Genomic DNA, 27500 nt, shown 5'->3' with positions numbered 1-27500 from the left:
TTCCTCGCAGAACCGCCGCCCGTGCTCATTTTGTAGTCATAAACAAAGGTGCTGGACAGTTCTGTCTGAGCTCTGAAACGAGGTAGCGTCCAATCTCAATACTTTTTTCCTGAGTTGGAAGCAAAACGAACAGCAGTAAAAGTCTTTGAAAATGTATTGCAATGCATCAAAATGTATGCAGCAGGAGTTTGAGCCAAAACTGTCGAGGGATATTTTAAAAATGTCGAAGAACAAGTCATTCCACTTCAGAGCAAGGTTTGGAGCAATTTATAGTGCTTCTAAAACTAAAAAGTACCTTTTAAAGAATAGCACGATAGGCAATCGGCTTTTGTTTTAAGAATTAGCAAACATTGAATTTACTTGTCCCGAAAATTCCAACTGATGGCTCCTTCTACCTGATGGTAATTTATTTTTGAAATTCCAAAACAATTTCACAGCTGAATTTTGAGCGACTTTTAGTTACGGACTTCTGCTCCAACGATTTTTCTGAAATTCCTCTGGCATATTTATTATATCAATTAAAGCCGATACCAGAAATTTCAGCAAAAAATATCAGCAAAATTTTTTACTAGACGCGATTTTCTTTGAACAGTAGGGTCCTTTTAAGTGCTAATTTCTCAAGAAATATTTACCATCAATGAAATCAGAATATTTCGTATTATTGCCGAATGATATCTGTTATTCTTTGCAAAGTTTCGCAGCCATCGCGTTAAAAATAAAAAATTTATGACGGAAAATTTGTCACAGCTTAATGCTCTTGTATTAATTACTGAGCCACCTTAATCGTCCTGAAAACAAACTAACGATTCACCTTTTAGACTTTTATCGTCACCTTTTAGACTTTTATCGTCATTCCTCGTTAAATCATGAAGTCCGTGCATAATGGCATGTACATAGGATATAGGTCATTGAACTTGAAACTTTAGTGACGTCAATTTTCTTCCTAAATTCATTGATTGAAAAGCTGGTTAAGTTCATTGAGAGGAATCGCATTTGCGGTCGTGAGTTACATCTTTTAACTATACCTTACATGACCCACCAGTTTCTTTTTATAAATTAATCGTGGATGCATGCATGGACACCTTGTTGGTAATCATAGCAAAATGGAACGTACCTGAGGAAAGTCGATCTTTTTACATTTTGTTCCGGTAGTCCAAAAGTCCAGGGAAGTGGTTCCCAGTTGTGCTCCTTTGGGAGCAGATTGTAGTGCAATCCAGTTTATCTCAGCAGTTGAATTTGAGCCGTTGCTGTACTCGTAGATACAAACGCGGAATTGAGTTCCATCTGCCGATTCCACCCAAATAGCAGCACCATTACCACGAGCCTGGTTGTTAACCGAGTGACCAAAGGAAGCAAAGATTTTTACTTGCTTTCCACCGAAGAACGGTTCAGCAAATGTGATTGTCTCACAAACAAACAACCCTGGACTTTTGACAGTGACGTTGGTTTTTCCAGCTTTGAAACTGACTGCTATAAGAGAAAAAAAAAACAAGTATCTTAATAAAAATAAGCTTCCATTGGCCCTGGGCTTACGGTGGCTGCATTATTTTTAATAAGTTACGTAACTTGCTCTTTCCTTGCGCACCCCACCCCCGATTCCTGCGTCCTTTCTTGAAATGAAACTTTCATGAAAATGACCGTCAGACATCAGCATTTAAAAGCATATTGGTAAAACATTTCAATAAGCAAACATTTCATGGTACCTTGACTTCCTTGAGAAAGAAGCACAGCAGTGCATACCGCGTAGAAGACAAACAGAAGGCGTTGCTCTCCCACCATCTTGGCTTAACTGAGGAAATGCTTCCTCTCACGCGAATAATATACAGATTGTCTTTACGTGAAGGCATCATTTCTGTTAGGTGGACAGATTATGAAGAAGTAAAGTACTGAATTACCTAACATGGACATAATTTATCACAGTCCTGAAGTTAGGGTCGAGTAAAGGGGGGGGGGGGGGGGAAACACTCGTCGGAGAATTGGCAGAAGTATTGGAGTAAATCCGTTCTGATTTGACAAAATAATGACCAAAGAATGAAAGAAAGTAGAACTAACATGAACTCCCTCTGGCCTTTTTTCTTCCAATTATTTCTCCCCCTTTCACTTTTGCCCCGTAGAAGACAGTATATAGTTTAATCCTGACGCTTTGAATAAACAAATTTTCTTGCACTTATCATATTTTAAATTCCTGTCCCCAAGCATTGTGTGTTGAAATACAGCCAATTTCTCCACATCCCGTCCTTAATGCTTTACCTTTTCGTTTTCTTTGATAGACAACTTTTCCCATTGTTATATGTTTCACTTATTGTTTTCATTCAACGTTCTCGTGATGTACTATTTTTCTTTGACCGTGAAATGTCAAGAGTTGCAGCTTCTTTAGTGTCTGATATTTCAAAGCTCTCTGAGTGTTTATTCCCTTTTCTTAAAAATGTGCACACTCAGAAAGTCTTGATCCATTATAAACAGAATCACAAAGAAGTTCCATCAATGCCATGCCAAATGATAAATCTCTAGCGATTGTTTATCACTACAATGAGGCACTTGTCAGCCTGCTTTCTCATCTCTCAGCTGTCCTTTTGTTTCTATGTGTATAAGCGTCGAAAGAGGAGATTAGCGTTCAATCTTTTTTTCGAATTAAGCCGGCCAAAGCTTTTAAACCGCAAAGTAACGTTTGGTATTTGTATTATAATTATAACAACAAGTAACTTATAAACAAGGAAGCACGAGGCTCCTAAAATATTTTTCTTTTTTTTAAATAGCTTCAAGTTGGATGAAAATACTACCGCTGTCAAAAGTGCTGCCCACGAAAGATCCTGGTACGGCTGTCCTCAGCCAGTGTGACTTAATGGCCTACGTAGCTGGCGGTTTTGTTCACGTTTGTCATTAGCGAGCAAAATGAGCTGCGCGGAGAATTTGGCGCACTCACTCTCGGTAAAGAGTGTGATAGCACCATTAAAGCGTGCTAATCGCGTGGTGGTTCCGCCACCTAACGCCACCTAAAAAAGGTCAGTTGGGCGTGCCTTATAAGCGGCCTCCCGTTCCCTCCACACTTCATCAACTTTTGGCTCTCATCGCAGTGTTTCTCTACATTACGCCTTTTAGTGAATTTCTTATTGACAAAAATCTGTCTAAACGACCAGAATTTTTTCTTGAACCTGGTACTTCGCAATAACTTTGTTTGAATGAAACGTTCACCATGTTATTTGTTACGAGGAATTAGAATGACTAAGCTAACGATGATTGTGTCATTTTTATTCAGTCTTTAAAACAGATTTCATCCTGCTAGCAGAGCCTTAGTCGTTTATATACGCTCTTTGTTAAACATGCTCTGCACGTTACGGATACGTTTCGAACTCAGGCTTAAAAAGCAATACCTATATTCGGATACTCGCACTTGAAAAACCCCTTTTCTCCTCTTCGATCAAGAAGAAGACCACTGCAGGCTATGCTCACAGTGTGATATTCTTTTTCCTTTGGGTGAATGTCTTAATTAGTATTTTCGTTAGAAGAATACTCCCGAATGTAGTACCCCTTCACGACTCTTTTAAGATAAGTTTATCTATAATCACATCAAAACCACCTGCGCTGCACGAACCACCAGTTCACGGAGATTTCTCACGTTTCTTGAATTTTGGTTCAGTCTTGATTTCTACAAATGCCTTCATAGCATTTTAACATATTATCAATATTATGATAAGACCAGTTGTCATGACTAATCAGTGAATGCTTTTATCGAAACTCTCAACTTTTTTTACCCAAAATGCCAATCTGAAACGGCGAAATATTTTCGATGAATAATGAAACTTATTTCCTAACGTGATCTTGTGTGGAAGAAATGCTTGTCACTTTTATTATCCTCCTTCAAACTCTAGCCAAACTATGATCTCTAAGGACCCATTTCGTAATCTGAGCTCCCAAACACTAACCCTAAGCCTGTAATCCTAGTCACCAAAGAGTTTGGCCCAGCCCCAGTGTTCATTTCCGACACATATACTATATCCTCAATAGTTCTCCTTAATCAATCTTCACTTAACAGTTAACACGACGTCATACTCCGTAAACAAAGCTACCAAATGTTACCAAAGTTTCAACTGCTATATCGCGGTTCCTCTTTTTCGCACTTATAAATGAATATAAAATATGGGGCCAAAAAGTTTTCTTCCGGACCAAATTTCGTTCAATCCCCTAATGTCGATAGTTATATTTGGCATCCCTCATCCCCTGCATACTTTCAGTGCCGAATCTCGCCCCGATTTTGCTTTTAAATCCCGAATTCTGATCATGAGCTTTAAATAATGTAAATCCCGGATCCCTATTGTGGACCATCTACAATGATCCTTAAAACTCGAAAATAAATGGAGGTCGTTCATTGGAATTTTTAGAAGCTCTGACTTTTGTTTGGTAATCAAAAAGTATATTAGCACAGACCATTCCAGCACTTCATACACATACACTAAACTTATTCCAGAATTTGAATGCGCTCCCAGCTAACCTCAGTCTTGAGTACTTACAGGTCTTCTCTGATGGGTATGAAGGGTCTTCAGAACAACTAATGGGGTGAGGAGAGGGGGGGGGGGGGGGGTGGGGTTACTGAATATTTATTTTTAAACAAAACACCTGAGAAATAGCAGTTGATTCATTTACAAGAGCCTCATATAATGCAATTCGACGACAATTACAGTAAACACGTTTTATTATTATTATTATTATTATTATTATTATTATTATTATTATTATTATTATTATTATTATTATTATTTTCGCCACCTTATTATGACACACTAACTAGAATTGGTTAGAACATGGCAAGAAAGCCCGAAGAAACCACAAAGCTTAATTATACAACATGGGCTTTTGTTCTTTGTGTCCCCTTGTCTAAAGCTAATTATTTTTATACTCGTAAGGGCTCGAGAGTGAACAGTATTGATCTCGAGCAAATGTATTTCCAGTAGGGTAGGCTTACTTTAGGCAAGCTATGTATCGGTCGCTAGATAGTCACCTCAGCACACCTGGGATAGATTTGACTAGTTCAGTGCCCAGGCCTCATTTGCTTTGTCGTGCGGCCAGGCCATTAAGGTTAACTCCCGATAACTCGCACCTCTCGCTAACTCGAACCAAAATAGCTTTTCCCTGGATTTCCTTCATACTTTTACTGTAATTTCACCCTCGCTTACTCGAACGCTCGATAGCTCGAACCTCCGTAATCAACGATTGCATTCCTCACTTACGGAAACGTAATCGAATGGAATGAAGTCCAGTTTCCCGGCCGAGATGGCCCTGAAAAAATTAATAGGAGCGGCTAATTTGCAGTCGCCCGTAATGGCTCGAAAATTTCTGCCTTAGTGCCTCAAGAACATCAGATTAGGATGCGTTCTGGCGAACGCGATAATTTTACCCGCGATAACTCGAACCATGTTTGAGCGCTGGAATTGGGGGAAAAAATACAGTGTACTGGCGTCTGAAACATTGGATTTTGAAGTCCCCTTAACGATTTGTAGACATATAGTTTACTAGTGGAGGCTGATGTAGTTTGTCACAAATCTAACGTGAAACAGCTTCAGTTTCTCAAAACAGTAAAACGCATGCTCTGTTTAGGCTATCATTACGTTACGTTCTGATTTATAACCTAAAAGTTTTCAATTTTAACTTTAGTTAACATTTATACAATAAAATGTGATAAAAATGTTCAGCAAAAACTGTCTTTTACCTTAAGCTTACTTCCGGCTATTTTCTTCGAGCTCCCGATAACTCGAACTCCTGATAACTCGAACTTTTTTCGATTTCCCGTGAAGATTCGAGTTATCGGAAGTCGACTGTATATACTTCGAGTTTGTCAAAGTCTGTTGGGAAAGCTTCATTGGGTGACTATATCTTATGCTATCCTATTTCTACGATTCTAGCATGTTTATGTACCGTTGGAGTTCGAATTTCGAGCAAAAACTTTTGTTGGAAAGGGAGCATGGCGGCTGAGATACCTGGCATATCGTGCCTCCTACCTTGTGTATTATCTCCCTGTATGTAAGGTGCATTAATTTGAGCAAATTATCACGAAAATTCGTTAGAGAATTAAGGATAATAACAACTAACTGCAAAGTAAGCTTTATTGACCTTTATTTAGTATTTCCTACAACTTTTAGGATCGTATTTTTACCCCATACAAACACTGTAATTTTACTAGAACCGTACCGTGGTACTGTCACAGAGCCTGGGTTACCTGTGGTAATTATCATGACTTTAAAGATGCCTTTGAAGAAAATAAGCTTAAGCGCATATTCCAAAGCCATTTCGCATTATTTCAGGTTCAACGGGCCGATCGAAACTAGCCGCACTGAATTTGGTGGAGAATTAAGAAATCAACGGAGGCCCACACTCGAACGGATTGGTATATGAAGAACGGTCGATTTAATCAGCCAACGAATATGCGGAATAAAGGTGTGTGACATCGAAATCGAACCTCCTATTGTGGAGACTAGACGTTGCCTATTTTAATTACACAAAGAAAAAAGAACTAATTATTGATGATCTTGCTGGTCCCGTTAAGAACGGGAACACGGCCAGCGACACAAACGAACAAAATTACACAATTATGGAGACAATCAATCAACTTTATTTTATTACGATAAATGGCTCAGCAAGCTGGTTTTCAGACACGCCGTGTGATAATTACAAGTTATTAAAATTAGGACTGGTGATTAACTAACAATAATTAGCACTAGAATTGACAACTTTATGTGTTTCTATCGAGCTCTCATAAACGTGACTATCTAGTTTGTATAATACTTGTGAAAAATAGTAATAATTTGAAATACCTGACAATGAATTAAGAAATGGGTCATTAAAGAAATAAGATAAAAACATAATAAAAAGTTATATCCTAGAATATCGCGAGTTTAAAGCTAGTAAGATCGCCTATCGCCCGTGTTTGATTTGACAGTTGGTTCCAAGCCATTGCACCCCGATAAGAAAATGAAAGTTTAAGAAAATTTGTTTTAGGTGGTGGTAGTTAGAGATCATAGTTCAACCCCTCAAATTATAGTCATGAATTTCAGAGGTTCTATGAAACCGCTCCTGAAGGTATGTCGGACAATTATTATTGAATACTTTTAAACATCGTAACTAATAAGTGCCTTTTTCTTCTTTCTTCTAAGTTTGACCACTCTAGAGAATTTAGTACATCTGTCATGATGATCTGATAGAGTAATCAGCCCGAGTGATAATCCGTGCTTCTCTAGTTTGCAACTTTCGCAATTTGTCAGCACGTGTTTTGGAGCAGTCACCCCATCACATCACAAAAGTCAAAGTAGGGCTAGACAAGTGAATAGTAAATAGTTTTAAGTCTCTTGATTATCGGTTAGTTTTCTAGCTTAATACAGCTGATTCGCAAGCTATTAGAGACTTTCATGATGAAAATACCAAATGACACAAAATACCAAGACGGTTTGCAGAAGCAGATAAAGGCAACTATGAAGCTCACACAATTATGATCAAATTGCCGAATGGATATATAGCAACATTTGCCTAGCTTTTATCTTTTCCCGTCACCTCTTGTTCGAATGACTGTGTTCTTTCTGGCTGATAGACAATTTTACACAGCTCCGGACCCAGACCTTTAAATGAGGTCCTCAGTTTTCGGGCCTCAGTTTGGTCTAAAAATAAAGGGGGCCCCTCCCCTGGATCCGCCACTGTTACAGTTGTAGGCCTAGTATCCTAGTAATTGAGGGAATGTGAGGCTAAGGCTGACCTTGGTTTGATACAAACCTCTTTTAAAACCTCTCTTAAAAAATACTAGTTGGCATAAAAGCGACATGCTTTACATAAGAAAGCATCAAGGGCTGTATCAAATAAAAACAAGGTCAACTCCAGCCTCGATTGGCTGTAACTGTAACTGGGCTATTTGCACAAGCGAAGCTGTCGCCCATTTTCTATGTAACGTTACAATAGGTTATAGTCAAACACATGAAAACAATAGAGATGGCCCCTCCCTCCTGGACTAAAATAACTTTGAACAGTGGATGAGGAGGGGGCGACTTTGTTCCGTTTAGGGGAAATGGTAGTATGAGACGCATTAGACCATTTTACATTACCCTATTACCATTTTACAGTACCCTAGCCTCTGAGTGAACGTGAGGCTGAGGTTAACCTTGTTTTGATACAAACCTCTTTCCTTTTTATGAAAATTGGGCTAAAAAAAAATACTAATTAGTATACGAATACCATGGTTTAACCGTAATAAAAGAGGAAGGGTTGTATGAAAACAAGGACAACTCCGGCCTCGTTTCCACTTATAAATGTATTAAAGATGGACTATCAGCTATCTTTTCTCAAGTTCGCAAATTCGCTTAACTTTTTCAAATTTCTGACTTGACAGTGCTGCTGTCTTTGACAATTGATGTCCTCGCCGAAGGCTTCTGTAAGTTATCAAAAGTAAAGACTTGCACCGAGTCAACATTTTCATTAGTTCTCGATCGAGCTCTGATGAGGTCGCCCAGCGATCGAGCTAGGCGACGAAGTCGCCATGGTCGAATTAACATAGCCCACTAACCAGAAAAAAAAATTAAGGATTTTTTAAATTTAGGACTTTTTAAATTAAGAAACTTTTTAGGTTATTTCGTGATTGATACCATAACACCCTTCAAAAAAGACTGTAGGGGCCAATACCTGTCCATTACCAGTTTGGTAAAATGCGAGGACATAAAAGTACATAGTCTGTGGCATTTGTGTTCAGTCGGTACTACAGTAACGAAGATCGCATTGGCCATTATTGGGTGTACTGCTAAGATAGTACACATAATATGAGCCACAATTTCTCACGCTGATGGTTGATGACCAATGACAGCATCCTGACACCCAGTGCCAACACACCGTTCTGCTAACCTGACCGTCTGCTACTGTGGGGTATCCACCATTCAACCAGCCGTGTACAACAGCGCCACATCTGTCATTCGGTGGACATGAAGTGGGCATTCTTGTGCCGGCAGACCCCTGAAAACGGAACCATCCAGGGCCGAGTCCAATATCACATGGATTAGTTGCATAAGTTGTATAAGTAACCTTCCTGTCAGCGCTGTTGAGAATTCCGTAATTCTGACATTCTGTCACAAAAAAAAAATGATAATTGATGTCATGATATCAACTTTGAAAAGGCACTGGATATTTTTGGGTGATAAAACAGTGTTTTCCGTTTCTTAACTGTATAGTAACAGAAGCATTTAAAACATTAACGGATGATTTATCACGTCCTTCATGATCCCCTAACAAACTTACCTAGCAGAAAAGGCTAGCAGAAAAGTAAACGTTATCGTCTTAGACCCATGATCCCCACGGAAGCTAAGCTGATCTGCTGTTTAAGGTGTTTCGATACAGTTTTTCGGAGACTATACCGATATTTTTAAATCGCCTTACCCTTGTCCGATCGCTATGAAGTTTTCACCACTTATTGACATTGGATCTTGAAATTTGGCAAAATGTAGTTTTGAGTAAAATCGGCATTATGGTAACAATAAACAAAAAAAAAAAAATGAAATCGATAAAAGCCGAATTTTACGCGATTCACTCCTGCTACTAAAAATCCGACACTAGGAACTTCGGCGTTTAGCAAATAACCTCGGTGAGAAGTAAAAAAAAAAAAAAAAAACTGATGTCTGAATTCAAATAAAACTTGAATATATTTCAAACCTTTTATATTTTCAAAAGTCGTAATAAATTGTTTAATAAAAAAACTCAAATTGGTCTTAGGTAGCGTCAGAATCTGCTTATATCATATTTCCCTGCTTGGAAATTGTGCAAACGATAATTATTTCTTCGATGAATTAGAGAGAAATCATAATGCTCCAGTAGCTGTCTCAAATCGTAAAACTACAAAATAAAGCGCTTCGTATTATTTTTCAATTTCTTTTGATGGAATCAATAACTCAACACTACGTATCCCCAATCCTTTTGAAATTTCCTGATACTGGAATGATTATTTCCACCACAAAAAGTTTCTAATACACCTGTTTCACTAGTCATAAGGTACATAACTAGAAATACGTCTATCGCAAGGATCAGGGATGGGAAGGCGGAAGAGAAATGGAGTGAATTGTGTAACTGGGGAGGGGGTTTTCAACACGGGCTCCAGTATTGGAAGGTGAGGTGTACTTAATCTCCTTTTGGTTGGGGTAGATTTGAAGCCAGTACTCTGGATCTGGTAAAGGATCTTCTAGGAATATATTTTAAATGGGTTTGCTGTTGTTAAAGAAAGGTAGCCAATGTTGCAAAGGTTCCTTGTTCAACTCATCTGGCCCTTCTACATGTGTAGATAGTCAAAAGGAAACAGACGTGATAGTGGATAACTGCGCACTATATGCAGTTGCATTTGCTATAAATAAAAGCTAACCCATGCCATCTCTAATATTAAGTGTAATAATTATTTGATAAGTGTGTCAGTAGTAGTGAGTGGATGAAATGGTAAGAGGTAATACTGCAGTAAAAGTAAAAAGTAAATGCTGGTAAAAAAAATATTTTTTGTTAAGTGAACTACCGTACAGTGATGAGAGTACGTGTTTGCACTTGTTTTAGTACATAATCACACTTGACAACTATTGTCGGCAACAGTATAAGGTGCAAACATGATAAGTAAACTGAAATAAGAATTATATATCATGTAGCAATGTTATTAAGGTTGCAGTTGAAGCAAATTATGAAAGTGGTCATGACTATGATTATTGAACATGCAGGCCTTCATTAGCGCTAAATCCCTGTAAAAAGTACCAAATCATTTATGCAAGCGTTCATTATGCATGAGAAACTAATACCCATGCAAAAGTGAATTTGTATAAAATGTCAAGATACAAGTCATGTTGAAGGTGAACAGTTTCTCCGAAATTCTCAACATGCATGAGCTTGTCGAGACATGGTTGCCAGAGCCATATAGGTTTTGAAATTCCTAGACCGATAGTCAAATGTACACTTTCCCTGACCAATCGAATGGACAATTTGTCCTGATAATGGCTTCCAAACTCCCATCACAGCCATCCTCTCCGCCCATTTATTACATGAAGTTATCGTGAATGTAAAGTGCAGGATGGATTGATCTTATAGGAAACCCTATATCTGATTGTCGTTTAATTTCTTTAAACAATATTCTGCCAATGAAACATGTTTAACTCCTGTGAATATGCCACATCTCTCTGACTTATTTGAAAGAGTCAGATTTTCCCTCATTCATACTGAAATTCCTTGACTTGTTAAATTTTCCCTCACAGGGAAAAGAAGAAATTTTCCTGGTATGGCAACCATGTGGCACACTAATATATCTGAGGAGATCCGAAATAGTCAGGTGGCTAAAGGCTCAGATCTATACAGAGTGGACAAAAGCACCAAACGTTGCATGGTTGCAGCTTGGGGCATGTTAGTCAATATTAGGATCGGTGCCCACAGCTAACTCTTCAGGATTTGCAGCAACTGCTTGCTGAAGTTCTTTAACAACTTTCCATGATGGGTTCCCTGCGCTGAAAAATGCAATTCCTTGTTTTTTGCCATTTTTTGATGAAAGTCACATAAAAAGAGAAGTAGATGGAAAAAGAAACTGTATTAATACTATTATTATTATTGACTAAAACGAGTTAACTTGATGATATAGCAATTATATACACCATGGTGGGTATCCTGTGCTAAAAATATCAATTCCTCGATTTTTGCCATTACTTTGATGAAAATCACATGAAACACAAGAAAATAAAAAAAAGAAATTGTATTACTATTGAAACCAATGACAAAAACAAGTCAACTGAATGGAAAATCCAAGGAAGATGTTTTCAGACGCGTACTCAGTCCCAAATAGCTTTTCAAGATGGCGGCTTAAAAGAGTCTTTTTCAGGACTGTAAGTATCTGCTAGAATAAATTGCCGTTTTTTTAGGGGAAATTGTGCACAATTTGAATCACGACAGGCTTAAGTGAAGTTTTAAGCTCTTCTTGGTGATAAATTTGTTATCGAAAGCCACATTTTCGCTTCAAATTTTGTGCCGATTATGAATGACTATGCTGAGTTTATTAACTTACTGTTTAGTTAAAGGTTTCTGAAGCTAAGATGTTTTCTACACACCAGGATGGATGTTAACTGGGATCGTTGTTATATTTGCCAAGAATCAACAAAAGAAGATCTGAGAAGCCCACTGGTTTAACGGTACAAGCATTAATTTATAGAACGCTCCTTGAAAATGCACTAAAAAGGCCACAATCTACAACTTGCTGTTTCTGGTCTGCTTCAACATGCTTGTTTCTCTTTTCAGGGACCGCGGAGGGGGAGGGGCTGGTACGGCTATTTTATTGCTGAGATTTATTTTCTAGTGCTGCTGTTAATGGTGACATGGAAAAAATTCCCGTGAAATTACTCACTAAGTGGACTTTACCCTATGGAAGAGTGGAATGTTTGCTTGTCCGAATGATTACAATCCGATTTGATAAGAAGTAAGGCCCAAATGGTGCGATTTGACTTTTTCTTTGCTTTACATCTTAAAGAGCGGTTTTATTCCCACACCGATGATCTACTTAAGGATCTGAGGGTACTAAGATGGCTGCTGTCAGTGGACAACTCCTGCAAAATCTAACAAAGAAGACGCTCACAAAAGTTCGCACTAATCAAAGCTTTGGCCATTTTTATGCTAAAGTTGCCCACAAGCCGTGAAGGCCTGGTGGGCAAACCAATGCTTTCAAGAAAACGACGCACTCCGGACAGTCTGGAGGTTGGTGCTGGTGCACCAAGCCATCTCCAAACTGCCAAGGATCACCTTCAGGAAGGGTCTATTATGAGGCTATTCATCTTATAGTCAGGGCTATCTATAAGCGCGTTAATCAGGAAAGCTTCAGCTCCTACACCCAGATGGAAACCCTCTTCAGTGGTTAAAGCTGCTAATGGTGACGACTATGAAGTAGAGTTCAGTTTCTTGAAGCGTCATACAGCGCAGATGTTGATACAGGGGCTCTGTTGGGGCAACTAAGTATTTTGGAAGTTACGTTAAAGGAGGAGAAGATATCATGTTTTGACTAAATCCTGTTGGCGGTGTTAAAAGTTTCGAGAACCAGAAAAGAAGCTAATTCATGAGGTCCAAACTATCTGTTAGTGTAGGCTGCTTGCTGTAAATCCTGCTACCAGCGCTGCTGGCGAGGGTTCATCCTCATCTGCACGGCGTCTGAAGACGTGGCCTCGATCCAGGATGGGTGATGAAAGATTTAGCAGCCTAGCAGTGTCGGATTACAAGCGGAGAACAGACAGTGCCTCTACTGCTGACGTCGCACAGGGGTTTGTTTCCCGCAACGATCATAAAAACCGCAAGAGAAACTTTTGGCCCTGCGGGCCGGGCAACTTCAAAAAGTAGCAATCTTAGGAAGGGTTTATTGAACATATCGGCTATACTGGGTACTATAACATGTGACAACGTTTAGGTTACAGCTGATCTGATTTTATATTCGTTGAGGTTGTAAATAAGAGTGCGTGCAAATGTAAGATAATTAACAGTTATTCCTCGAGCCCGAATGGGCTCTGAGTCAATTGCCCAAAAAAACAGAAATTAAACCTAACTAGTTGGTCATAAATATCGAGACAAAACAACTTTAGCTAGCAAATGATGATTCAGCCGCCATTGTTTTGGTTTTCAAAGCCGGGGCTTTTCCCTACTAGTGGGCTATAACATATAGCCTAGTAGTAGCTCAACCAATCAGAACGCAGCACTGATAATAGACCACTAGTTGGATTTTACTAAATGGCAAACACTGAACTTAATGTTTCTTTGTATTGGCCAGATTTTATAGCCCCACCACTTTAAAATGGTCTCCGCGGCCCTTGCTTTTCTAGTTTGCTTTTTCTAACTTGGAAGTAAGGTGACAGGATTGATGCCACTTTGCAATTTAGTAACGTGTTTAGTAACGTGTTTACTACTGTAGTGATTTCAATATCAAACTTATTAGTTGCAACAAGAACACAGTCCTCTTTCTCGAATTCTAGTAAATTGTCAAGGAACGTTCTATAAATAATTGTTCAGTTAAATTAATGGGTTTCTCAGATCCTATCTCTTCGATTCTCACGCTAGGTAAATATGACAACGATCCCAACTGATTTCCATCTTGGTGTGTAGAAACGAGCTGAAGCAAAATCACGATAAGACTGAAATCTTGCTTATCTTGTCGATGTACCGTACTCGTCCACCCTTTAGCGACGTCATTATGGGTAATGCAAGGCTAAGAACCACTACCAACAAAGCCTGGGAGTAGTATTTGATGACAACGTGCTGTTTGACGCACACGTCTCAACATTCTTTTGCAGATTACTGTTTCACCAACTCAGGAACTTATCGAAGATAAGAAAGTGTCTCACACAGGATTCTAGCGAAATTGCAGTGCATGCTTTTATTACATCTAAAACAGACTATTAATTGCAATTCTGTGCTCTGTGGTTGTAGGAAAATGCACTTGAAGGAATTTTTAATGATATGTTCAGAACACTGCCCCCAGGATCGTTACTCGGACTCGTAAACTTTGCGAACACATCATTTATTTGACCTTCACTAGCTTCCTGTTAGTTATCATGTTGTTTTTAAACTTAATTTGTCAGCTTTCAAATCACTTAATAACCTTCCACCTAGCTATCTAGCGGACAGACTTACTTATCAAAGGCCTTCCAGGAACTTGTTGTCCGCATCTCAGCAGGTCTTAGAACAACCTCGAAAACTCACGGGGAAAAGACTTTTTCAGTGTGCCCCCCTAAACTGTGGAACTCACTAGTATACCATTAGCTAGATTTGCGCCAGTCACCATCTTTAGCCAGTTGAAAGAAAGGACTCAGAACATATCTTTTTACGCAATTTTTAGAGAGTAAGTCAATATTTTTGTAAAACGTCTTTAATATCTGCAGATCATATACCTATACTTATAGAATGTATATTTACTTTTTTGAATGACTTATTATCATCATATATAAACTTTAAAGGCAAAATAATTTTAAAACAGATGAATTATTGTTTCCTTCTCTTATTCTTTGTGAATTGCCAATAGATTTTAATATATGTTATATCATGCTCGAGATATAATTTTTTTCCTCTCTAACATTGTAAAGCACCATGTGCTCAGGATATGAGTGCTATAGAAAGAAGTTATTTCTACTATTCTTAATTTTAATCAGTACGAAAATAAACTCAGTATAGTCATTCATAATCGGCACAAAATATGAAGAGAAAGTGTGGCTTTCGATAACAAATTTATCACCCAGAAAAACTTAAAACTTTACTTAAACCTGTCGTGATTCAAATTGTACACAATTTCCCCCAAAAAAACTTAAGTTCGTTACTCATTTTCGACGGCAAAATTTAACATGTGGTATGACTCCAACTTCTGTTAATGCTATTTAAATTACACATTTAGATATTCATTTAAAACATAGCTGGGAATTGGCTTGGGTTATTGCATGTAATCACCGTAAGACACCATCGAAGTTCAGGAATTTTCATGGTAGGCCCGATACTCAGGCTAGGTAGGCCGGCGGTAATTGTGTAAACACTTCCAATTTCGAAACACACAAAAGTAGATATTTTTACAGCCTAAAAGCTCGTTTTTTTGTACTTCTTGTGGGTTTCCGCATTGCAAAATTTCTTTTTTCAATCAAAGAGTGGGGTAAAAAGGTGAAACTGGGTAAATTTTAGCCATTTTGAAACACTGAATCTGACTGAACTCTACCGGACGGCGACTCTGCGTGACAATCAGTTCCGTGACTGCAGGTGACATAAAGTGCGTTTGAAGAGACAGAGCCGTTTTAAAAAATGACAGTCACGGAATCACGGTAGTAACGCAACGCAATTCTTGAAAGAGTAACATTTTCGATCCCGACAGTATTTTGAAGAAAAAAAAGTCAAACGCGCTTTTTCTGGTACTCACTTTTTATCGAAAAATATGGACTTTAACAATGGTAATTCGCTAAGGATGACGGAACAGGAAGATATTTACGATCGAGGAAACTTGGAACCGTTAAATAAGTTATTTTTGTCACGCTTCACTATTTTTACCGGACTTCGATGCTTTCGTTTGGATCGGGGCTGCCTAAGGGAACCCAAGCCAATTCTCAGGTATGCTTTAGATGAATGTCTAATTGTGTGAATTAACGAGGACCGGGAAAATTTGTAGCTATACCACATGAAGAAAAATGTCGCAGAAAACAACTACTAAGGGACCGGTCATTATTTATCACCTGGGGGGGGTCGGAGGATTTTGGGGGGGATCACTTGATTTTTAGGAGAACAGAGGGGGGGATCAGTCGTAACTGAGAGCCCAAAAGGGAGGGATCACTGAAAATTTTTGAAGGATTCAGAGGGGGGACCACTCAAATCTGCTTGAACAATGCCAGTTTGAAAGCATACAACATAAATGTGCCCATTCTGCTGGGAGATGATAGCATTTGCAATCTCAATTTGTTCTAACACAAATTTATTTAAAAAACGGAAGTCTGTCACACTGGCGAATGTGTGCATTTCAATTTATATCGAGAAAGCTTTGTTTTAACGCTTTTATATTTTTCCTTTTATAACGTGCTCATGACTTAGCTAATATTCATCTTTAAACATGACAGGTGAATTCTAATTTGTGAACTATATAAACTTCTGATAACTGAAACATTGTAAAAAGCGTGTTTGTTTGTTTTTTTTTGAGTTAAATACGTACCGAAATGCTTCAGAAAACAGTAAGGCCGAAATACCCGGTGCAGCATATCTTAGTAAAATAGAGAGTTTTATTGAGGACCACTACGTCCGAGGAGAGCTCTTTTTTGAATTTTGTCGGGATGCCTGCAATAAGCAAAGCGATGCAAGCTCCACACTCTGTTCCTGGTGTACCAACAACAGATGGGTGGGACCAGTAACAGAAAGAATCCCTCAGCCTGTGCCAGACAAGCAAAATCCCGGGCACTTTATGGGTGTGTACGAAACGCCGACAACAGGTCGTGCTCCAGACGATTATCAACCGAGGAAATGTCTGAAGGACTTGTACGAACAAAACGCCATCTCTGCGGGCAATCCAAATACCATCGCTGCTTTCTGTGCAACCTATAGTGTCGAGGAAAAGCATGTCATTGAATACCTAGGCCATCTAAATGATATCAACATCAGGAAGGATATTGGAACAAGAGAGGCTAAGGAGAAAAAAAGGTTAGAAGAGGAACTGACATACAAGGACTACCAGTGGGGCATACTTATTGAGAATGGCAAAGTTGAAAAGCTGAAGGTGAGACAGCTCGACCCGGTACCTTAAGGAACATGGCCTGACCACTGTTGGTATAAAGCTGGACAAGATAAAGGCAATTCGCTACCATTACTATCGACAGAGAAGTCCAGGCAACGGGAATGAGTTGTCCAGCAGTGAGGAAGAGAGTGAAGAATCAGATACGGAGTTAGATGATGACGAGGATAGCGAAGATGATCTTGTCATTGCTGATCTTGATGAACAGTCAACTGTTCGTAAGCCAGTTTTAACTTTTGTACCAGATGAACAAATAGCTGAAGTTACTGTACAAGCAAACACTGGATGAAAAAAAAAAAAAGGAAAACAAAAAGAAAACAAACAAAAAAACGAACAAAAAAAAATTATAAAAATGTGAGCAAAGCTACAAAGGCTGATCTATTACACTATAGATGAAAATAAAAAAGGAGACAGGAACAGTGGCCGATCCTAGCCCTTCCAGATGGCCGAATTGTCGCTAAATATGACCTGCTGATAGGGACTTGGCGGACTGCTATTTGGCACTCTAAAAAAAGTAACTTTGCAGTTTCAAGCACTTTGCAGTTTTAAGCAAGATTGCTTGTATGTCAACTGAATTCCGATGTCTGGATCCAGACTAGAAAAAGACACGGATCAAGAAACACTTTTAAAAAAAGACTGCGCGATAACGGCTTTATTATTCTGTAAGTACATCATAGTTAGAAATACTACCTGTATATGAACGTTTAAAACACTAAATATACACGTCGAAAGGTGAATATGGGTACAAAGACATGGGGGGGGGGATCACGAAAGTTATATATAGTTATGAGGGGGGATCACTTCAATAAAATAACATTTAAAGGGGGGATCGGCTAAATTTCATCGTGTTTAGCCCAAAATCCTCCGACCCCCCCCAGGCGATGAATAATGACCGGTCCCTAAATTAAAGTTTTTGTCACCGTCAAAACCTGTTCTTCGTTTCTGAATTATGTTAGTTTAACGAGTCTTGATATTACTTTGAAAGTACCTTCCAGTGAAAGAAGAAGACTTGTTCTATTGATGGAAAGTGTAATTTCTCCTTGCGGCTTTATTTGTGAACGCGAGGAGAGTTGATGTTAGCAAATTTCGTGTTGAAAATACGGCCATTTTGAGACGCCGACCACGAAAACTGATACTCTTACTTTTCAAGAAAATAAAAGGCTTTTTGCGAGAACAACTTACGTCAGATTAATTATCTACGTTCAAGCTATTTATGGACAAAAAAATGAAGGAAATCGATTTTTCAACTCTTGTCACTCGATGGTCGATATTTCCTGACCATCACTCTTAAAAGCAAAAACAAAAAACTGAAAAGTAAAAAGAAATAGAACGGTAAAAATCAAAAGGTTAGACACAAAAACAGAAAAGTAAAATTTTTAAAATAAAAACCGGAATCTCAACCGAAAAGCAAAATAGCGAAATGAAAATCAAAACGTTAAAAACGAAAACGGAAAAGTAAAAAAAAAAAAAGAACCGAAATATCAATCAAAAAGCTAACTGGCGAAGTGAAAATAAAAAAGTTAAAAACAAAAATGAAAAAGTGAAAAATAAAAACGAAATCACCATGTGCCCCCCCGGCCCCCCGGGCGAAATCCCGAGGAGACACTCTAGTAACTCGCGCGTTTATCAAAGAAAAGTACTTACAGTTGAAATATACAGTCAGCAGTCAGTATGCCAGAAAAAATCTCGATCTGCTTGAACAGGGGCCGCGAGGAACCGGTAGGTAATGATAACGTTTCTGTTGTTTGCGCCCAGAAAATTGTGTTATTTTGTTATTTGACATGATTTCTCCGGTTTGCAATCGCTCAAGAGCGAAGTTTCCGCATAGAAACATTTAAAATCATTGTTTCACTTAGTCTTCGCATCACAAAGTGTTCAGTGACCCACAACAAGGTCATGAATTTTCACGATTTTTTGGATTACATGTCTTCCAAATGTGGTCCTCACGTCTGCAAAATGAAGTCCTGAATATTGTACAGGCTAAGAAGAACTAGAAGTACCCACATTTTGAAGACTTTTTTTATCGACCAAAGATGGCTGAAATTTTGTATCTTTCATCACATCTCAACGCCATGTGTGATAATAGATGTGTAAAGCCTGCAAGGCTACAATCTGTTGGGTGCTTTCAAGAACGCTTTATGCCGAAGCAATCACTTTGTATTTTCCAGTGGTTATTTTTAACGGAATTTGACTATAATTATTTTAAGTAGAACGAGGAGCGGTGAATAATGCCGTGTGGTTCGGTGAGATAGTAACCCAAACAAAGGTCTGAAATGTGCCACGCAGCATGCAAGCTGCACAACGTTAAACAAGCCCACTCAGAATTGGAAAAAGAAATATCACAAAACTTTATTTAGTCAAAAGAAAGGGTCAGAATTATGGCAAGGAAATTTCCTTGAAGATTACTTGAGTCAATACCGGACAGATTGTGCTTCGGAGGATTATTCTGATTGTTTGTCCACAGGGCGCCCACACAATCTGTTTGTGTAGCCGATTGTTATTTTATTGTAAATGTACTGGATTTACCGTTTCCTTCACCTATAGCGATATATCGCTAACTATGTATATAAATCAATGATAAATAAACGTTGAATTACTTTACCTGTGGTATATAGTCGTCCTTTTACCTCAAAAGCGGTTTTTTTTGAGCGATTTTGGAGGAGTTGGATTTCCCCGTTGACTGTTCCTTATAAAAGAAGGTCGAACAGTCAACGGCTACACAAACAGATTGTGCGGACCCCCTGTGGTTTGTCGCATGGATAGGTTAAATTTTATTTGTAGCTGCCGTTGTAAAATGAGCTCCTTTGAGCGCGACGCTGTAATAAATCCTCCTTTGGTAATTAGCTTCACAGCGTAGCGCCTGTTTTGTTGAGCCACTTTTTAGATCAGTCATGGTTTCGGTTCTCCCAGTGAACCTTATCAGTTGTTATCAGTTGCCGAATCTCGTACTTTGTGTTTGTAGTTGCGACCAAGCGCAGTAGTAGCTCTCGACAGATCAGTGAAACACATGTAAAACCCTTCTTGGTCAAAGTAACGCTGAAATTTTCCACTAAAGCACAGTGAATATAAGCCAACCCGATAATCTCAAAAGCAGAAGCTGCTGAAGTGAAACATGTTTCAAAACCATCTACATCGAGCACTGCGATGTTCATTTGGCGCGTGCTGAAGATTACTGATCATGGTATGTCACGTACGTAGTGATAGTATAACATGAAACGAGGTGCATCATGGGATACTATTCGATCGTCGTCTGGTTGGCGCCCGTAGGTACGAAATGGTTAGGATGAAAGACCGAAAAATTCCGAAGGGACCGCTTGGGTAGATTTTGTGACATTTATTGTGCAGTCATGTACTTCGATACTCCTTTGCGTTAAGTGTTATCAGTGACATTCTGTGGAGCTGAGTTGTTTCAGTGAAAAAAGACACTCGTTAAGCGCAGATGAACTGTATAAACACTTGGAGAGTTTGCCAGACACAGTTCACAAATCTTTGATTAGAGATCTCGCCAGACACTCTTTATCTCTCTTTGACCGGAAGAAGACTCAGCCCCAAATGGCAAGCAAGATGAGTGAACAGCGGCTTGCTTATCACTAGCAGAACGATGGACGATTACAGAAATTCGCCGACAATCAAATTCTGTGCTGACTTATTCCCTGCTCACAGGTGTCCTTCGCATATAAAATTTAAAATAAGACTATATAGAATTGGCGAGCGGGAATTGATCAAACGTGACCTTTTAATTTCTAAGGCTTGCTTTCAGGGAAATAAAACGAACTGAATGTAAAAAGTGTAAGAGAAATAGCGAGAAAATTAAACTTCTAATTAAATATTTTCTTGTGATTTAGAATAAACTATTCTCGAAACAGAGAATGTTTTGATCAAAGCTGTGTAAATCGAACTGAAACTGTTCCTACTTGTATTTATCTGACCTATTATATGGAATATGTGTGAAAATCTTCATTGTGAAACAGTATATTACAAAGAGCTGTACAACGAGCAAGAATACAGCTGAGAATACTATTGATCGACAATATACCGAGCGGGGGCAGCTGTAGTGTCAACTTGAATGAGGCTGAGCTCGAGTATGATGTGAAGAATTATGCAGATGGTAAAGGAGTATGCCATCGATTGGATACTACCTACATCTTCCAAATATGGTAGCCATGTGCCGGTTATGAAGATTTAGCCGCGGGACCGAAGACGATCAGAAACGGTAAAATATTTTTAATAAACAATAACTGAGAAGAAAAGAGATTTCACTTGATCGTTACGTTGGTTCAGTTTCGAACCCCCAAATAGAGGCAAAGTTGAATGATGTCTTGATTGAGATTGAAACAGAAACAAGCTTGTGGCGCTCTCCCATCTCTCAATCCCATGCTTCCATTTAAACCATTTTAGTTAGAAGGGTCTAACGACTATGTGATTTATGCTAATAATAATAATAATAATAATAATAATAATAATAATAATAATAATAATAATAATAATAATAATAATAACGAATATTTATACAGGATAACCCTTCAGTGCAAGAGCACTGTTATCAAAGGGGTCCTGTCATAATAACATAATGTAAGGATAAAAACTAAAATAAGATAAGAATGACTACGCAACTAACTATCTACACTATACAAAAAATTGATCTAAAGACTCCCTAAATATGCTGGTTGGATCTTTCAAGTATGTAGCACCCCAGAACTATTCGCCTTGTGCAACGGATTTACAACGCTCCATTTCCATATATTTCTTATGGTAAAGCTTCTTTATCTCTCGTAAAAAATGTACCAAGAACCCTTTGACGATGCTCAAGATTTTAAATTGGCCACTGATCATTAGTCCATCCCATCAGTTTATGGCAGCTTAGTGGTCCTAATTGTCGTAACGTTTCAGTTCTTCATCTGTTTTCTTGCTTAGCTCGCGACTAAAAATCGTACTCTTTATTTTTTGTCTTGCACTTTTCAAATGGAGTACTGAAGTTTCTGTGCTATCTTGGGTGCCGTGTTTCTTGGTGTTGCATATAGGAACTACAACTAATTGTTAGTTCGCTTTTGTTTCATGACGTGGGTATTGTTTAGTTTTCATGTCTTCTCCGCAACACCACGAAACTACCGTTATCTTAAAGCTCCTACCAGTCACATGCAGTGATGTCTACAAGAATTTGGCCGTTAATCGTCAATAAAATCCAGATGGCGAGAAAAGCTAAAATAGTTGTTACAGGCAGCTTTAGTCGCGAAAAGAAAGAAGAAAAGAAACTGATGCGATACAAACATTCGCGTAGAAATCTCAAAAGGGAACCTTTCCATTTTCTCGTATGTGTTTCAATGCGCCTTGACTTGTGTCGTCCCGATCATGAACTATACACTTTTATAAAATGATGTGAATGCGATACGCGTTGTGATTGATCATTGCACATGATCTATTAGAGTATACAGATACATGGATGGTGTCACGGGAAACTTGTTTTGTTTTGTTCAAATAACGTGCCGTTCTAAAAATGTTTTCACTTTGCAGTGAAATTACGTGTTATCAAGTTTATCTGGTAACAACCCAGATTAATATTAAAAACCTAGTAACCAAAAAATCCACTCATTCTACAACTTGGCAATTTGAAACAATAAAAAAATCTTGAAATGCCGATGATTAAAAGCCTTTATCTGACGCCGGGTAGTAAGTTAGTGGTCCCTAGAAGCATTTCAACGGGTTCAAATATAAAATGACGCAAGTTTTAAAAACTTGTTCAGTAATCCGAGTCCCGTGAAGTTTCTAACCGTCATTTCAGTCTTACAAGGAATTTTTCAGTGGAATGAAATGCAGCCAAAAGTGCCTGGTTAAGGCTTGTATAAGAACTTAAATAGTTATCAAAACACTACTTTTTCTGCGGTCCGAAAAATGCAGGATTCCACATGGAATAGACAACAAATCGATCGAAGCATTAAAGAAAACAAATTATCGCCTTTTTATCTGCCGAAACCGGACTATGGTTCAAAGCCAAGAGCCCTTTGAAACTAAACCTAGATCCAATTGTCTTGAGTCGAGAATTGATTTTCCAGGCACAATCAGCGAAGCTCAGTAAGCTAAACACCGACGAAACCTTTTTATTGCTGGCACAGAATATTTTAGTACAATAGCTTAACCGCGCGACCACATAGCTGAGTTCTGCCTGTCAAAACCATTTGGAAATCACACAATTATACACTTTCGCGGCACTAATAAGACTATCCACAACCACGCATAATCTTCTCACGTTGAACACAAGCAAAATATCATCAAAAAACTCTGAAAAACTCAGCCTTTTGGCAGATAAGCACCTCTGGACTTTTCTCTCACGCTCGTCTCATTCAAGTTCCCAGATGTACAGTCACAAGGTCAGCAGACCAGCGTAGACCCTGTTTTAACACCAGAAATAAACGAAGTCTTGGCCCGGGTCAAAGTTCACCTGGAATTTTGCTCTCACCCAATTAATTTGACTCCTAAAAGCCTATAACCGCCGCCTGGTTAGCGCAGTTGGGAGAGCGCCGGTGTGCTGAGCGGGAGGCCGTAGGTTCAAACCCCGGCCGGACCAACACTCAGGGTCTTTAAATTACTGAGGAGAAAGTGCTGCCTTTGTAATAACATCTGCAAATGGTTAGACTTTCTAGTCTTCTCGGATAAGGACGATAAACCGTGGGCCCCGTCTCACAAGCCCTTGCACATGTAATAAATATGTGGGACGTTAAAGAACCCACACACTCTTCGTAAAGAGTAGGGCACGTAGTGCCCGGTGTAGTGGTCTATCTCACTTTCACACTCATGTATTGGGGCATCATCACTCATTCCTTCAGTACTTGTAAACTGCACCTTAAGCAGTCTGGCAAAGTCCCCCAACCAGTGTTGTAAATTATCCCTGAAAAGCCCTGTGGGGAGTGGATAATAAGATATTTACAATTCCCGAAAAGCGGACAATATCGTACCTTTCTGTCTCAGCCCGGATCAGGACCATTGATTCGTTTAGCCAAATGAAACGAGAATACAATACGATATTGGAAGATGCAGACTCTACGAATCGTATCAACTTTTGTCCCATCCCAGAGAGATTTACATGATCAGGGGCACCCAATGAACCTGTTCCTCAAATATTTGTTCTTCAGGCCAATTTTTGCTGGCTGGGAGATTTGGAAAAAAAAATGTATATCCTTGGAGGGAATGTTGCTGGGAAATAGACTATTAAGGGTGTCTGAGGGGATTTGATGTCTAGAATAGCTGCTATGTGCTATTTGCCCCCTCCCCCCTCCCACTGAAGGGTTAATTTGCGCCCTATGACCACACTCAATGTCCTTGTTTTTAATGGAGTCTGCTAGGAACAATTTTTGGCTTGTATGTCATATGTGCCCTAATTTCAAAAACACTTTAAGTGGGCTCCCCTTTCACTGAATTTCGTTTAACGTTTTTAAAATAACCCAGACCAATAAAAACTATACTCACCGCTCACAGGGTGCTGGCAGTTTTTACCGTCTCCATTGAAATGCTGTTGACATGAACAGCTGTAGGACCCAATGGTGTTCGTACATGAAGCCAACTTGTGACAGCTGTGTAGACCGCTGGTGCATTCATCGACATCTACAATCGAATGCAGATTCAGGGCGCTGATGTATCAAACATTTTTGACGTTTTCAAGGCTTCATGTAAGAGTTGGTTTTAGTATTTAGATGCATTGTGTCCATTTTTAAGAGCATTTTATAACGGAAGAACATTAAAAACATTCAGTTTTCGGCATTCATAAAAAAAAGCTATTAGATGCTTATTGGAAACTAAGTCCAGCGATTGATGCAGCGTATAACAGAAGGAGGATTGGGGGCTTAAAACCAGATAAACTTGAAACATGTTTCACACGACGGCACAGTACAGGGTGTCCCAAAAGTTCGTTCCTCTACTTTGTAAGTCTGTAGTGTAACTTACGATTGTACTCGTGAAACAAATCATTTATACAAAAGTTGTTTATTTCAGTCTGATAAAGTATCATATATTTTTTGCGCCATCTTTTCATTGGAATATTCAATTTTTGCATTTTCCCGCCAAAGGTGTGCACGCGCGTTTATATTTTCCCGCCAAATATTTGTCGTATTTTGTGTCCTGAATTGTTCACAATCTTTGCTCGGTTTTGTGAATATCATGAAAGATGCACCCTGTTAATGCTAACAAGCTCAGCTACTTGAGAGCCCAAGCGTCTATACTTAGATCTACTGGTTTGTCAGTAAAAGAAATTTCCAAAAAGCTGAAAAATCTGAACGTAGGGTAGTGAAATGGTCGTCAAGAAATGACGGGTTTGAAGACAAGAAAAGAACGGGAAGACCGAAAATCCTTAATGAGGCAGCCAGCTAAAAGAATTCTGAACAAAGCTAACTACAAAAGGGGAAACTCGACCAGACAGCTTTCACAACGATTAGCGACCAAAGGCTTTTTTGAGGGAAAAATCACCATCTGGAGGTTTATGAAAAGCGAACGTTGGACACCGCTGAGAAGGCAAAAGAAACCTCTGCTCACAGCAAAGCAGCGTGCAGCTCGACTGAAATTTGCTAAGCAGTACAAAAACCTCACTGTGGAAGAATGGGATGATTTTCTTTTTTCGGACGAATGTCCCAAATGTTTGTTTCAGCTGCCCAATCCAAAAAATGATATTGTTTGAGGTTCTCAGGAGAGCCAAGTTCTTCCAAGCATATCAGGTTAAAAAAAGTTCAAAGTGGATCATATGGGGCAGAATGACAGGCCGCGGTCTCACTGGGATACATTTTTTACCCCAAGGACAGACTTTGACTGCCAATTACTACATCAACAACATATTAGAGAAAGAAGTGAAGCCTGTCCTTCACCGTAAAAATGTGAATGAAGCAACAGACAAGCGAAAATTGTTCAGCTCCAATCGCCACATGACGTTCGTCCAAGACGGGGCGCCAACACACGTAGCCAAGGCCACCCAGGCATGGTGCAAAAAAGCCTGCCAAATTTTATAGAATTAACCCTGTGGAGAATCCTTGGAGCATAATGGATGAAGTTGTTCATAAAAACCCAACTCCTAAAACCATGAAGGATCTGAAAAGACGGCTCAAATAAGCCTGGAAGAAAATCCCGCTCTCCACGCTACATGACTTATCGCATTCCATGCCGCAACGGCTTCGGAACGTGATAACAAACAAAGGAGGGCATGCCAGACACTGACTTTTCGAATATATGTACTCAGTAAAGCAACAAACGTCGTTGAGAAATTTCATCTAGAAGTGTAGTTTCGATCAAAAGTTATGTCGCCTGTAATAAGAGGAACGAGCTTTTGGGACACCCTGTATATGCAGGCTTTTGAACTTCTTTTTACATAGAACTCATTTCTAACGGTAAATGAGTTCTTTGCATAGCTCTCTCAATAATAAATTTCAGTGCTGGGATACAAGAATATCAATCTATCGACATTAAGATCTTTGAAACAGTACTACTAAAGTGTAGGTTTTATGTAGCTCCGCTCAGGGCTCAGCAATTGCTGTACAATGACTCATTTTTAAAACAAACAAACGTACCATTGCAAGTCCTCCCATCTCCTGTGTATCCTGCTTTACACGTGCATGCGTACGAACCCACAGTATTGGTACAGACCGCATTGACGTCACAGCTATGATCGTTGGTAGAACACTCGTCAACATCTGAGAACATAAAATTACTCGAAATATAAGAAATAGATATTACTTCATGGTTCGTGAGCGCGCGTACCGATTTTTATTCACGAGTTGGGAAGAATCACAAACGAAAGAGCGGGATACGGGCGAGTAAGTGATTCTTCAAGACCAGAGAATAAAGATCGTTCAAAGGAACCAGCCACGAAGCAATTTTTTTTGGTTTATTTGTACTGATAGATATAACAAAGTTTTACTTTTACACTATCAATCGCGAGACAGAATCAATACAAACACAACGATTGCTGAGCGAGATATATTTACTACTATCAACATTGTAGGATTCAATATTTTTTGAAATGTTTAAATTCAGTTTTCGATAACTCCAAGAAAAAGTAAGAACTTGATTTTTAAAAGCCATATCTCACACAATACTACAAGTTTGAACGTTTAGTGAGAATGTTCAAACAAGTTCAGAACCGTAAAGACGTACCAAGCACAAACATGTATAAAGTTTCAAGAAAAGAGCCTAAGCCGTATGTTTATGGATTTGTAATTCAACTAATCAGAGTCAGAATCTAATACTTTGAATGGTCTGTACCTCTTTGGAG

The 27500-nt window shown here is 38.9% G+C and overlaps 2 pseudogenes; one reads left to right on the top strand and one right to left on the bottom strand.

Moving 5' to 3' along the window:
* The window catches only part of LOC140947026 (uncharacterized), a 79226-nt pseudogene that overhangs the window by 25658 nt on the left and 26068 nt on the right, over nucleotides 1-27500 (bottom strand).
* On the top strand, nucleotides 16634-17891 carry LOC140946636 (uncharacterized; annotated as a pseudogene).

The sequence above is a fragment of the Porites lutea genome, chromosome 8 (assembly GCF_958299795.1).
Source record: "Porites lutea chromosome 8, jaPorLute2.1, whole genome shotgun sequence".
Classification (NCBI taxonomy): domain Eukaryota; kingdom Metazoa; phylum Cnidaria; class Anthozoa; order Scleractinia; family Poritidae; genus Porites; species Porites lutea.
The sequence above is the reverse complement of the archived record's forward strand: the minus strand, read 5'-3'. Positions and strand labels throughout refer to the sequence as shown.